The following is a 15,533-nucleotide window of genomic DNA, read 5'->3' on the forward strand; positions in this document are numbered from 1 at the left end:
AAAAGGATACTCCTTAACACTTCCTGGACAGTGAACTGCTATATACGTACGTCTTAACAATTATTGTGTCTGGGTTACTGTCCGGGAAAGTGTGAAAATTGAATAATACACTAACCTTGCAGGGAAAATAGAATGTCACAACCACGTGTTGTAATATAAATAAATAAATAAATATCACGACCGTATATTTAAATACATAGTTACCTATTTAATTTTTAGCGTTAAGAGTCGCATCTTAAACTAATTTGATTAACTAATTTTAATTAAACTATTTTTAATTCGTTGGTTCTTAAATAGTCTGCGGTGATGACACTTTTTAATACGAAAAATAAAACGTGTCCGATATATCCAAAAAATAAAACTATCTGTGAATTAGCAAATCTTGTGCAAATATCTGAAACTATGCTGCATGAGGTACATAGTTACGTTTTAAACAATAACGTGACATTGATACCTACCTACCTTTAAAAACCGTGCACTTAATTGACGTTTTAAGGTTGTCCCTTTTTCAAATAAATAGGAAATAAATTTTTGCGGCTCACTCACTACGTTCAGCCATTTGCAAATCTAATAAGATGACAATGTTACTGTTCTAAAAAAAACTTCGCAAAAAATCAAATCAATCAAATATCCGGCCGGTTCCATAGCGCGGCTAGTCATGTAGTCGGAGTAGGTTATGCGATTCTTGCAGGCGGTGCATTTTCGCGTGTAATAGCGCTATGGAACCGCTGGGAAGGGGTATCTTTGTTCAACAATTACGTCGAAACTAATAGATGTAGACTAATACATTTACATTCGTTTTGTAGAATAACTCAAATACTAATAATAAAATGCAAATGAAACATACTTTAACGACCTGGTTTTACTTGTGTTGGACATAACTAAAAAAGAAGTGAAAAAAGTCATGTTTTTTTCTAATTAAATCCATTCTTACCCCCTAAAATGTATGAATCTTGTGTCTGTTTTCTACTTCTACTAATATATAATTTTATTGGCTATCGCATGATATAAAATATTTGCTTATAGGTAAGTGTTAAGTTCCTCACGCTTTTACTTGTTTTTGAAGGAAGAGGTGAACACTAAAAATTAAAAATTTAAATCCTTGTAATTTTGCGAGAGAAATGGGTTAAGCCCCAAAGGGCGTAGCAGGATAGTCTTGGAAAAAGTGCCCCCAAAGCCTGAAGCTCGAAACTGTGGTCAAACGATACTTTGTATAAAGACAGTATATTGTGCAAAATTTCACCCCCCCAACACCCCCCAGGGAGCCATGCCACCCATCTATACCTAAAACTGTGAAACCTAAGACAACAGGACTGGATTTTTAATCAATGATTTGATTTGATTTAATGAATTATGCAGTTTTAGCATCCTACCTACTAATATTACTCGTATAAATGCGGAAGTTTGTGAGTATGAATGTTTGATACTCTTTCACGTAAATACTACTAAACGGATTTTTACTACATAAGTGTAGTAAAAATAAGTGTACTATAAATAGTACTAGATATTGTTTATACATGAGAATAGCAATACTAAGCTTTTTCCCACGGCTTTGTCTGCGTAAAATTTTGTCTGTCATAGAAAAAAATATAGTTTCAAAGACCGGGATAAAAACTGTCCAATGTCCTTTCCCAGGACTTAAAACTATCTCTTTACCAAATATAAAAATCGGTTCAATGGTTTAGGGTGAATTCGTAACAGACAGACAGGTAAAGTTACTTTCGCATTTATACTCGTAATATTTAAGTAGTAGGGATATAATTCATAACAATCTGTTATAAGAAAGTAAAGCAGATTTTGGAACAGTCATAAATAGTACCTGATACCAACAACTTGTATTTTTTCGCTTAATTATTATTTGCCATACGTTTAGGTATTCAGTTTGGTAATAATATGGCATTCACTCAGGTACTCCAGTACTTCTTAAATGTTATAAAAATAAAATGTTTGCCAAATTGCTCAAATCATTGATTAAAAATCCAGTCCTGTTGTCTTCCCTAGCCAGGGGGGGTGTACAAAGTACAATAAGTCACGAGTAATTATGTAGGTCATGCAAACGCTGCAATATTTAATTTTATTAACTTGAAGCATTCGCCGATCAGTTCTACACAAGTTCTCAACCTATTAATTAGTGTGCACACAATTGTCAAGATTTATATTGTAATTATCTTAAATAAATAATCAAGAGTTTCAAGAGTTTCCTTCTATCAAGACAACTACAACACATATCTTGTACCATCGCGTACAGGGGGGGACAACAGGACTGCACCCGAATTACACAAAATAACGCATATTAATAAAAACACCACTAAATAAAACTTTTAAGTTAAGAAAAATAAACAAGATTCTTGTTCAAATATGACCTAAGAGTTTTATTTAAAATTAATTAAACTATGTTGCACCTTAGCTAGATAGACAAAACTTTGGGATTACGTAGGTTGAAAGTTGGCACTCATTTGAAAAAAAAACTGTGATTGTACTACCAAAGGAAATCATTATACAGGATGTTACAATTTTTATTTTTATTTCTTCCATCATGGAAGGTAGTAATAGAGCTGTTGTTTTTTTATATTATTACTATGAGACACAACTACACCTGTGCAAAAATTTAAATTCGTCAGTTACATAGTTTTGGAGAAAAAAAATAAAACAGTTTTAGGTATAGATGGGTGGCATGATTCCCTGGGGGGTGTTGGGGTGGTGAAATTTTGCACAATATACTATCTTTATATAAAGTATCGTTTGGCCACAGTTTCGAACTTCAGGCTCTGGGGGCACTTTTTCCAAGACTATCCTGCTACGCCCTTTGAAGTACCCATTTTCATCGATAAAATTGTCCATACTTAGATTACGCCCTTAAAGTTTGATCACTACATGCCCGAACACACTGTAGGTATAACATAATTATTAGTCTTTCATAATTACTGTAATATTTATCAAAATAACATGACATCTCTTCAGAAAAAATATTTTATGTTCAAATCCGGGAATCCCACACTACACAGTCCGTGACAATTTGGACTTTTTAAATATTCTTCTAATAGTTTTATGATAAAAATTATATTCGGCCATGTTAATAGAGGTATTTTACTGAATAAATTAATATAAAATGCACTGATTTTTCTAAAAATTCTATTCGTTCATCTCACACAAAAATGCGTAAGAATAAGAATGGCCCTATTAACATCTCCTTGAACATTTTATCTTTCATCACTTTGAATATACAGGGTGGAAACGATGAACGTGAAGCCTTATGTCTTCATAAATACCATTTTACCCTGATTCTGCTGAAGCCTACCTCCAGGGTTAACAGTGTTTGCTAACGATTTTTTGATTCGCGCCTTAACAGCTTTTAACGTTGCTGGACTCCTAACCGTGCGAGGGAAACTACCTACTTTTATTATTTGTCTTCTATAGTTAAAACTTAATTATATCGATTTATGAAACGACTAGCTTTTGCCCGCGGCTTCACCCGCGTGAAATTAAGTTTGTCACAGATCGTCATAAATTATAGCCTATTATGTTATTCTGGGTTATAAAGAATAATAGGTACTGTAAAGTTTCATCAAAATCCGTCTAATAGTTTTTGCGTGAAAGAAGAAACATCCATCCAGACATCCAAACATTCGCATTTATGATATTAGTAGGAAGTAGGATAAACGAAAATTTACATTTAATTAAAAATTTGTCAGCACATCGAAAATGTGCTTTAGCGCGTATTAGTCTCACAAATGCCGCGTGACAACTGCGGTTCGGTCTTCTCTAAGCGTCCACATATTTAAAACAAATAAATAGTGCACATATTTTATTTCATTAAATATTCTAAATTCTAATTCAATAAATAATTTTTAGACCTTCGTTCAAAAAAGTTAAGTTCATGTGACAGAACTTATGGCCAGACATGTACCTACCTACATTTGTCGTACGAATGAACGTAATTATTTTTCTTACACCTAACCTACGAAGTTTTACCTTCTATCATAAGTTCTCCTTAATAACCTGAAAGAATACAACGGTTGGTCCATACGTACCTAAAATACTTATTTAAAGAATTAAGCTTGAAGGAGTACCACTTAATAAGGACTTGTATCTTCCATCATCATCTCATCAACATGAGATGATGACTACCAGACGCAAATACTTGAATAACTTAAGGAAAAATATGAAAAATGTCTATAGGATCCCATCATCAGATCCTGATTTGGTGTCAATGGGACCACCTCAGAAGTGTTATAATTAGAGATGAAACGGATAGTTGTTTGGCCGGATACCGGATACCGGATATCCGGCCAGCTGCTAGGCCGGATAGCCGGATATCCGGCGGCCGGATAGTTGGCCCATTGTCTCGTTTCATGTCGTGACGAGTTTAGCGCCGCACAGTTGCTTCGAACGCGATCAGTGGGTCTATTAGTAGACTAGTCACACTTTTCGAAAATCGAATCCGTCCGAATAGAATGTCAGATTTTGCCACTTGTCTAGGGGGCAGATCAATTCGGGCGATTTCGGTTGCTATAGTGAGTGTGTGATTGAATAGCGAAAATTAAATTAGTTTACTTGCTGCGTAATCTGACTGAACTTCATGCATCATGTTATCAGACCATCAGTGAAAAAAACCGGCCAAGTGCGTGTCGGACTCACGCACAAAGGGTTTCGTACCATTGATTTATGAAATTCATTTTTTTTTAATTTAAGTTATTTGTATGAAAGATTACGCGGTAATAAGCGGTTTACGATTTACGAGGTATTAAAAAAAACTACTTACTAGATCTCGTTCAAAACAATTTTCGTTGGTAGTTTTTATAGTAATGTACATCATTTATGGTCTTTTTAGATTTTTCATTTTCTTATTTTAGAAGTTAGAGGGGGGGGACCAACTTTTTTCCACTTTGGAAGCGTCTGTCACGCAAACTATTCGGTTTAGAAAAAAAGTATTTTAGAAACCTCGATATCATTTTTGAAGACCTATCCATAGATACCCCACACGTATGTGTTTGACGAAAAAAAAATTTTTGAGTTTCAGTTCCAAGTATGGGGAGCCCCCAATATTTATTATTATTATTTTATTTTCATACATCTACTTACCAAGTTTCAACAGTATAGCTCTTATAGTTTCGGAAAAAAATGGCTGTGACATACGGACGGACAGACGGACGGACAGACAGACAGACATGACGAATCTATAAGGGTTCCGTTTTTTGCCATTTGACTACGGAACCCTAAAAAGATCGCCTTTTTTATTTTGGCAATATTTCGACATTACAGATATTTACTATTTATGTATTCGTCATTAGAGTGAATAGCCCAGAAAAAGAAATTAGTTTTTTTAAAGGCCTTAATATGGCTTTTTTGTAACTTTTTGGACTTTAAATTAAAACCGTCATTATTATAAGCCATTTTATTGATAAGATTAATGTATTTCATTTTATTAATAGAAAATTGTCGTAGTTTTTTACTATCCGGTATCCGGCCGGATAGTGAGTTACTATCCGGTATCCGGCCGGATAGTAAAATTAGGCCGGATATCCGGCCTACCGGATAGTTACCGGATATCCGTTTCATCTCTAGTTATAATATTCTATCGAACAAAAAAAAGAATTTTGAAAATCGGTCCACAATTGACGGAGTAATCCGTGAACATACATCTATGTTTACGGATTACACAAATTTTAAAAAATACATACATCGAACCACGTCAAACATGGAACTTCATCCTTTTTTGAAATCGGTTAAAAACAGAACAGTTCCTTGTCAGGACTACGGAACCCTAAAAATGTAACTGAACTTCGTGTCACATAAATTATAATTTAAATTTTAGTACGACATAACTATTAATTTTTTTGAGTTTTCTCTTAAATTATTTACGTCTCTTTGTATTTGTCCGAACTTTGTACTTGTATTTTGTACCTACTTAAGTCCAGTTTTAGGCTTAGCAAAAAGCTTGGCATTTCAGTCGTACGTTCATAAACAGTTATGTGCTGCACTAATGAATGCAACATTTGCCTAGAAAAAGTTATCATTAACGAGACTAGCTAATTAAGCACTCCATGCTCCGAACAGTTACGCTCAATAGGTAGGTACCACGTCATTTATTTTAAATGAAGGGTAGGTGACCTGTAGGCTAGGGCCTAGGGGGTAGTCGGCCTGGGTGTCAAGCCATGCTACGCTGCCACTGATTTTAACATATCTTTTCTTAATTTGTGGTTGTTGTAATGTCAACAATACAAAGCCTGAAACACATGTTTAACATATGGTCTGATTTTTAATTCCACGGAATTTTGACATTTCAGAAGTGTGGCCAACATTGAAACATTCCCACTAAGAATGGAGAGCATTTTCACAAATTAAAAAATAAACCTTTCTTGAATTTAAAGTTTCAATTGAAAAACTACGACTTAAAAAATGTACTGATCATTTCTAAATGGTAGTAAAAAAAAATTAGGGACATTATTTTTCTACTACTGGACTCCCTGACCAATAATCCATAGGTTACAAACCTTTTTTATGAAAATTCTTTTATTAGTAAAATCTTTGCTTCATAAAATAGCGAATTTAACAAGATGCCAATTTTATAATCCAAGTTGATTATGATGACGATAATGATAATGAAGAACATTTTTTTTTCGAAATTCGAGGCGATTCCGCCGTTTCATTTAGGAGTTCCTATGGCCACCTCCTGACTCCATCTTCAGACCAGCTCAATGGTACTATAACATTGCATTGTCATCGTACTTACATGAGTATACCAAATTTCAGCTCAATCGGTTGAAGAGAAGTGGTCTTAAATTCAGTTGTAAATAAACAAAAAAAAATGCATTTTTTATATCGTTGCGTTAGTGATGTGGTTACAAAAACTGTTGTTTTGGGTTCTAGAAGTTCTGGAAGCCCGAACGCACTTGTCAGAATGCGTTTTTCAGCGCGTCTCTGTATCTTTTTGGTAAATAGTAGGTACTGGATTAACGATTAACGGAAATAAGAGCTAAACTAGCTGTAGAATCTCTATTATACTTAACATTTTGATTGGTTCTGTTTGATAGAGCTCATAAAGCACTTTAAGGATCAGTAACTAGTTTTTTGATATCTTGTAGGTATAGTTTAGAAATAATCTAGTGACATCACTTATCGTTTCCACCCTGTACTATGTGACATACTGAATTTCACGCAGGTGAAGCCGCAATCTAAAAAAATCACTAATATTATAAAGAGGAAAGATTTGATTGCTTGTTTATTTTTACCCCCTTAGGGGTTGGATTTTGCAAAATCCCGTCTTAGTCAGCACCTGCGTTCTAAAAGGAACCACCATGCAAAATTTGAGACTCCTAGCACTTGTAGTTTCTGTGATTTCGAGATGAGTTAGGCCCGTTTTTTTTATTATTATTAAAATAACTAATTGTTACCACTTGTTACTGTCAGTGAGTGACCTTTCGCTTTTACAAATACCTACCTACATACCTACAACATTATAGATAGATTCTTTGCTTTATAAATAAACTGATTCATGAGTTAATATTCATATTATCATAGTAATTAGGTTACCTAGGTACCTACAATCTTAGGGTTCAAATAATAAGACTACCGTTATTATTACTATGGCCATGATAAAAGTTCTGATTCTGAACAATCTACAATATATGGTCTAATATGGTCAGTCTTAAATGTAGTCCGTGCACTTTATTTCAAAGATCACTTCTTATAGGCATAGGAACCCTAGGTCATTGTCGTCTAAATTGACTTGATGCACTAATATCACTGCAAGCTGAAAGTCCATCCATTTGCGCGTACCTGACCGCACGGGATCCTGAACTCCTGCCGACAGGTGCGGGCGCACCCGGCAGCGGGGTCGGGGCACGTCGATAACACTGCCACTGATATCGTTAGCACAGCGCGAGCACGCACAGCAAGCACAGCACAACACAGCACAGCGGCACTACACTCGCGGGTCGAGGGTCGCGGAGCGCGAGTCACGCGGAAGATACGTCCGGAGCGGCGCGCCGGGCGTCACTGGCGCGCCCGCGCACGCGACGCCCGCCCCCGCCGCGCCCGCGTGCCGCGCGCGCCCGTTGGCCGGCCCCGCCCAGCGCCCCGCCCCCGCGCCCGCCCCGCGGACGCGCGCGAATCACGGAACCCGCGAGGGGATGATCGCCCGGGTCTCCCGCAGACCGCTCCGCGCGCGACTCAAACAAAAACTATTCGCAGGATAAATTGACACCGACAGTTTAGTTTTAAAAGTTGCTTAATGACAATAAATGTGTTTATCGTGATTTTAATAACTGAACCTAATTCACAATGTTTAAGCAAATCCGCTATCATAAGAAATTGTTTTAATTTTATTTTATGCCAACATTTATTTAGTACCTACCTACTAGAAGCCTAACTACCTAATTAGGAACAGTAGGTACAATTTTTTTTCGTGTTAATAAAAGCGTGTTAAGAAAATAAGTTTGTAACCACAAAGTTTTTTACCCGACTGCGCCAGAAGAAGGGGTAATGTTTTCCGAGTGTAGGTATGTGTGTATGTACGCACTGTAGTCTAAACGGCTTGATCGATTTCAGCATGTTAGGTAAAAAATGATAATGGCCGATTGTAGGCGGCATAATTAATAATTATTCTGTTTTAAAACAACAAAAATCTCCACTTATTGAGTGGGGTATCAAAATAAAGGAAAAAGCATGCAAAAATTAAAGGTTTTTTAACGAAAAAAATACTCGTAATAATAATTAAGAATCCGACTGCGTAAAAATTTACAGAAAAGATAGACACAAGACAACTAGGCTGACAGGAGTTGCACCACCCAACTTTGACCGCGACTATAACGATAACCGTGTGCTTACCATGAGTTTACGTTCGGAGTGCTCGCTAGCGAGTACGTCAAAAAAATCTATGAAGATTTTGTTTCCTGAAAGTAGCCGCTAGGGGGCACTGTACAATATGTCATACATTTAATGTCAATTTTTTACGTAGTCGCTAGCGAGCACACCTAACGTAAACTCATGGTAAGCACACCGGTGCTTTTTGTATGGAGTATGACAGATTTTTGACGTTTGTCAAAGTTAAAGTAAGATGGTGCAGCAAACCCAGCCATAGTGTTTATAGATCAGCCACAAACTTTAAAAAAAATGCATACCTGAGTAATTTTAATATCAAACTTTATTGTTTTAACATAGGAACCGTAAGTAGGTACGGTTTCTAATTTAGTATTGTCCAGGCTTCCAGACTCCAGTACTATGATGAACTTACTGTTGTTAACATTAAGGCGTAAAGAAATTAAAAATAGGTAGGCCTACTTGGTACCTACTAGCTTTTTCCCGCGGCTTCACCTGCGTGAAATTTAGTTTCTCACAGATCGTTATAAATTATAGCCTATATGTTATTCTGCAAGCCTCAAGCCTCCCCCCGCAAAGCACGATAGAGACAACAGAGGCTTGGACTGAAAATACCTATTAAAATTACAAAAAGTAGGTTTTTATTTATTTATTTATACTTTTGCACATAAAACTGTACAGTGCGGACTTAATGTCAGGTGGCATTCTCTGCCAGTCAACCACAGGTCAATTAGAGAGACTAAGGCGGTGCAAAAAATATGAAGGTTTACTTAATATAGTTACTTACACTAGCTTTATAGTTAATATACTTAGATAGATAGATATATTATGGTTTATTTGCAAAACACATTGACACACAGGACGCAAAAAGTAAGATTAATAAACACAGGAGTAGCAGGAAAGATATATTACATTACAAAGAGTAAAAAAGAGAATCCTGCGCTAAGGTATAAGTGTGCCACAGCGATGAAAAAAAGCAGAGAGCTCAGTGTAGATACTGCTCTAAAATGAGCAGAACACTGATTTTCAGCTCTTGCTTGAAAAAAAAAGAAGGAAGACGCCGAGAATGGTAGAGAATAAGGTGGTGAAAATGTTGTACCTACTATTGTAAACCTACATAAATATCAGAAATTAGGGAAATACAATAATTATATTATAACTATTGTTCTTATAAAATATGGTTTATACATAGGTAATACTATCTGTCTATGAATAGGAGTATGAGACTCAATAGTGTAAAATGAAGAATTAAGTTAGTTTATATCTAAGGTTTATATCAATAATTTTACATGGTTAAAATGATGATGACGATGAATATAATATAATATTTTTACATAAATAACCTGTTTAATCCGGCTGTATCTCCAGGTCACTTAGATATATTCCATAGCAGCTGTAATAGACATTTAGGTACATACATTTACCAATTTTGGTGATAAATAGGCATTTTGTATTAGTTTTTGTATAACGCCTGAACAAAAACAAAGGGTAATTAATATTTTGGTGTTGTACATCGATTTCTAATCGATCGATCGAATCATCGATTAACTAATTAAGACATGACAAAAAAACTGAGGTAGGTATGTCTCGTTTCTGTCGGGTCTGGGTTTTTTTTTTATGGGGCGTGACCGTTCTTCTTTGGAGGTTGTTTTTCGCAAACTCGCTGGCAGGCCATTCCAGAGCCGTACCTACTGCTGAGACTCAGAAGGAGCCAGATATGAAGCCGGTGGTAAGGCGAGGAGTGACAAGCTGAAGAGTCTGACTTGAGCGAAGATTTCTATTGAGAGTGAAGGTACTGGAACCTCTCTTTTAGATAAGGTGGAGAGTCAGGATTGAAGGTAATCGAGTGAAGCATACAGAGAGTGCGAATGTTTCTACGCTGTCTACTTAATGGGATTAAGCCATCCTGTGAGCGAAAAGACGAGATGTGGTCAAACTTGCGGAGGCCGAAGAAAAATCTTATGCAGTTGTTCAGGAGGCGGTCCAACTTGTTTAGAAGTTCCTGTGAGATGTCCGTACAACATAATATTATGTCACCATAATCAAGAATAGGCAGGATTAGGGACTGCACAAGCAAGGTCTTTGTGCTAGAGAGCAGAAAGTTTTTGAAGCGGTTCAGTGCCCGCTGGTTTCCTTGACATGCTGAGACCAACTCAGTGCTATCAATGACGAGCCCAAGATTTTCCACATACGGAGAATAGTTTAACAACAACTCCGTCAAAGACAACACTAGGAGCCGATCCCAGATCCCTAGAGCCCCCCAGCACTACCGCTGACACTTTCCAGGATTGACTCTTACTCCGAACCTACCTTTATTAAAAACTAGCTGACCCGGCGAACTTTGTTCCGCCTTAATGGCAATAAATAAGCAGAGTTTTTTTTTAATTCCGAACGGGATAAAAAGTATCCTATGTCCTTCTCCTGGCTCTAAACTACCTCCCTGACAATTTTCAGCTAAATCGGTTCAGCCGTTCTTGAGTTATAAGTGGAGTAACTAACACGACTTTCTTTTATATATATAGATTAAAATGAGTCTTGTTGAGCTGTGGTACTGTTTTCATTTTTAGGGTTCCGTAGCCAAATGGCAAAAACGGAATCCTAGATTCGTCATGTCTGTTTGTCTGTCCGTTCCGTATGTCACAGCCACTTTTTTATATACAGTGCGACACACGTCCCCGTCCCCCCCCCCTCATAAACCAAACTGTTAGCTTAAAAAATCTGTAAAAATTAGTACCTAATAATACTGCTTTTCTAATAATAACTTTCAAGGAAAACTATAACGGTTTACATCAGTGCCTCTACCATGAGTTGCCATCGAAAACTTGTATTCGTATACTACAGTCGATAGAGTTTAAACGTGGATCGATGAAGTTTGCATTAAAATCATACCATGAGTTCAATTACCGTATACTTTACTCGCCAGCGATAATTCGATGGTTTTGTGATGTCATGTTGGTGAACATGTTAACGTATCCAACTTCACACTCTATGAATGGATGAATGAAAGAACGAATGCCGCTCCTTTCTAACTATATAGAAAAGATAGAGTAGGAAATAACAAAAATGTCAAAAATAAAACTGCAAAATTTAAGTGTCCTAGAACAGTGCTTAAAGCTGAATTAAAATGATGATTTTAAATTTGTATTGTTTATTTCTTGTCATTGCGACTTTGACGCAGCTGTTGTCATGACAACAGATAACAAAACATGTTTTGTTGAAGGATTATTGATGATACCAAAGAAACTTAGTCTCAAGTTCCAATTTGTAGCATTAAAGTAAATTTTGTGCACTGGTGAACTGAGGGCCCATCGTCTGATTGGATTTTCTTTATTTGCAGTAACTATCCAGAGCTCTTATTTTCGTATGTAGCCCTACGATTTACCTCCTAAATATTACCATTCATCAAAATCATCTTATTTGGTCAGATTCAGTAATTTGGTATTTGACATAGTTCATCTGAGGGACCACATTCGGCGGGTTGTAGCGTCCAACTTACAACACCTACAAATTTATCGTTCTGGCTACATTTGTTTTAGAGGTTCTGCTAAATCTTTATGTATACGAAACCTTCGTTTTCCACAGTGGCCTCTCGAAGGGAACGCACATATAATTTTCCACAAAAAATGGATTTTAACCACGATAGGAAAATGAGAACCTGCGCCTATCCGTTTAAACCGATTGTAGAATTTATGGAAAGGTAAGTTAAGTAAAAATATACATACTATGTGGTGGAGGAATTTCGAAATTAAACGAATAATTTTGAGCTGTTTTTTTGGAGAAATACAACCTTTCCAGCATAACTTCCACGTGCCTAGCTAAAATTCAGTAATATGAGTGCTAGATTTATATTTTCTAGATACAATAAAGTTGTTTTTCTATAGATATGGCGATCTGAGTAAGCCCACTGAAGGGCCTAGGGTTCCCAACCCTCCCGGATTGCCCGGGAGACTCCGGAAATAATGGTTATCCTCCCGACCTCCCGGAGAGCAATATTTTCTCCGGTATTTCTAAAAATTAAATGCATCCATTGCTGCTCGTACTTGTGTATAAATTTTATCTTTAAAAGAACCAATCACATGGACGTCATGGACCAGCATTACTAAACTCCAGGAATTATTAAATATTGACATAGATAGTGGCAAATTGTACGATGAGGTTGGACTTTTGCGTGAGGTGCAACCACATCTTATTGAAGAATATCGAGTGGATTTACGCTGGGTTGACTTCTTTACGAAATCGAAAGACAGAAATCCTTGTCCTGAATTAAAAAAAATGGTCACGTTTGTTCTTTCCATTCCTGAGCCCCGATTACGGTAACTTTTATAACGTCTACAATCCAGACGCGTTTCTGATTCTGCGATACGATTGGTCAAAACAGCTGACGTACGCTGTTGAACGACCAATCGTATCGCAGAATCGAGAAGCGTGTCTGGATTGTTGACGTTAAAAATTACCGTAATTCGAACAATTTCGAACGCGTATTCAGCGTGATGGAGCAACTATGGAGCAAGCCCCCCCCCCCCCCACAATTCTCCCGGGTTGGTCCTTTCAAGAGTTGGCAACCCTANCGGTCAGCCCATCTCTGGTAGAAAAGGCTCAGGCTGTATAACACTAATGACCATTTTCAAAATCTCTGCTACACATCCTCGTACGATACATTTTACGACACAATTCCCTCGCATATCTCTGGGAAACGCAGCATCCTCTCCCTCCCCCAAGGATCTCCACAATGTGCCCGCATCCAGGTTCTTCCCGCGACCTTCACCAGATCGTCGGTCCACCTAGTGGGAGGTCTGCCCACATGCTGATAACATGTTCCATCGTAATAAACTTCTTTCCGACATAATTTAATAAAGAAAACACCTAAAATGACCTAAAACCACAATTTTATTTTGCTTTTCACACGTCAATAAGCCAGTGAGTTACGTTACTGTGACAGCTAAGGTATTTTTCGATGACATCTTTGAAAATTGCAACTCATGGTAAGTTATTTGTATGAAACTTAATAAAAACTTTAGTCGCTATCGTATTCTCGCATATCTCTGGGAAACGCAGCATCCTCTCCCTCCCCCAAGGATCTCCACAATGTGCCCGCATCCAGGTTCTTCCCGCGACCTTCACCAGATCGTCGGTCCACCTAGTGGGAGGTCTGCCCACATGCTGATAACATGTTCCATCGTAATAAACTTCTTTCCGACATAATTTAATAAAGAAAACACCTAAAATGACCTAAAACCACAATTTTATTTTGCTTTTCACACGTCAATAAGCCAGTGAGTTACGTTACTGTGACAGCTAAGGTATTTTTCGATGACATCTTTGAAAATTGCAACTCATGGTAAGTTATTTGTATGAAACTTAATAAAAACTTTAGTCGCTATCGTATTCATTTAAACTCTGATTTTTAATTCGACGGAATTTTGACATTTCATAAGTGTTGTCAACATTGAAACATTCCCACTAAGAATGGAGAGCATTTTCACAAATTAAAAAATAATCCTTTCTTGAATTTAAGATTTCACTTGAAAATCTAAGGTTTAAAAATGTACTGATCATTTCAAAATGGTTATTTGAATTTTTATTATCATATTTTGGAAGTTACAAAAAAAATTGGGAAATTATTTTTCTATTACTGGACTCCCTGGCCAATAATCCATGGGTTACAAACCTTTTTTATGAAAATACTTTTGTTAATAAAATCTTAGCTTCATAAAATAATCAATTTAACAAGATGCCAATTTTATAATCCAAGTTGATTATGATGACGACAATGATGATTGATGATCAATACATATTTTCGTTTATGTTAATACTAGCTTTCCGCCCGCGGCTTCGCCCGCGTGGAATTTTGTCTGTCACAGAAAAACTTTATCGCGCGCGTCCCTGTTTCAAAAACCGGGATAAAAACTATCCTATGTTCTTTCCCGGGACTCAAACTATCTCTATGCCAAATTTCATCAAAATCGGTTGCGAGGTTTAAGCGGGAAAGCGTAACAGACAGACAGACAGACAGACAGACAGACAGACAGACAGACAGACAGAGTTACTTTCGCATTTATAATATTAGTTGGGATGTTGTTTTACTGTGTTAAAAACACGTTTTTTTCTATTTAATCTCTAAAATGTACATAATAATTAGTGTACATTGAATTCACAATACAAACAATAGTTCTTTCTTGTAAGTTGTACTTGATGAAATTTCATTTCATATTATTTATTATTAATTCAAAGCAAAAAAGGCTTATTACATCTGAATTGTCAAAAAATGACAGCTGTCAGAATTCCGTCGAATTAAAAATCGGACTATAGATAGCATAGAGAAAAGTAATACATAGGAAATAGAGAACCCTCTCTGTCAAATTTTTGAACCTACTAATTGACAGCCTGGTGTTAAATTCCCTGTACTTAACCTACGTACGTAACGCTCACATACATACATAGTACACGCACACATACATACATAAAGTCCACGCACACATACACACAGTTCACGCACACATAGGCCCTCATAACCTTCAAAGAATTATTGTTTTTATGATGTACAATGTAGAATTTTTTCAAATCCATTATTTTGAAAATATGTATTTATCTTTATGGTGTACGTATTTTCAAAACAATGTATTTGGAAAAATTCTACATTGCACATGGAAATGCAAATAAGTAAACAAAAACTTTTGAATTTAATAATTTTACTTTATTTATGAACACACATA

Source organism: Ostrinia furnacalis, unplaced genomic scaffold (genome assembly GCF_004193835.3).
Source record: "Ostrinia furnacalis isolate ACB-3 unplaced genomic scaffold, ASM419383v2 OfSCF2309, whole genome shotgun sequence".
Taxonomy (NCBI): Eukaryota; Metazoa; Arthropoda; class Insecta; order Lepidoptera; family Crambidae; genus Ostrinia; species Ostrinia furnacalis.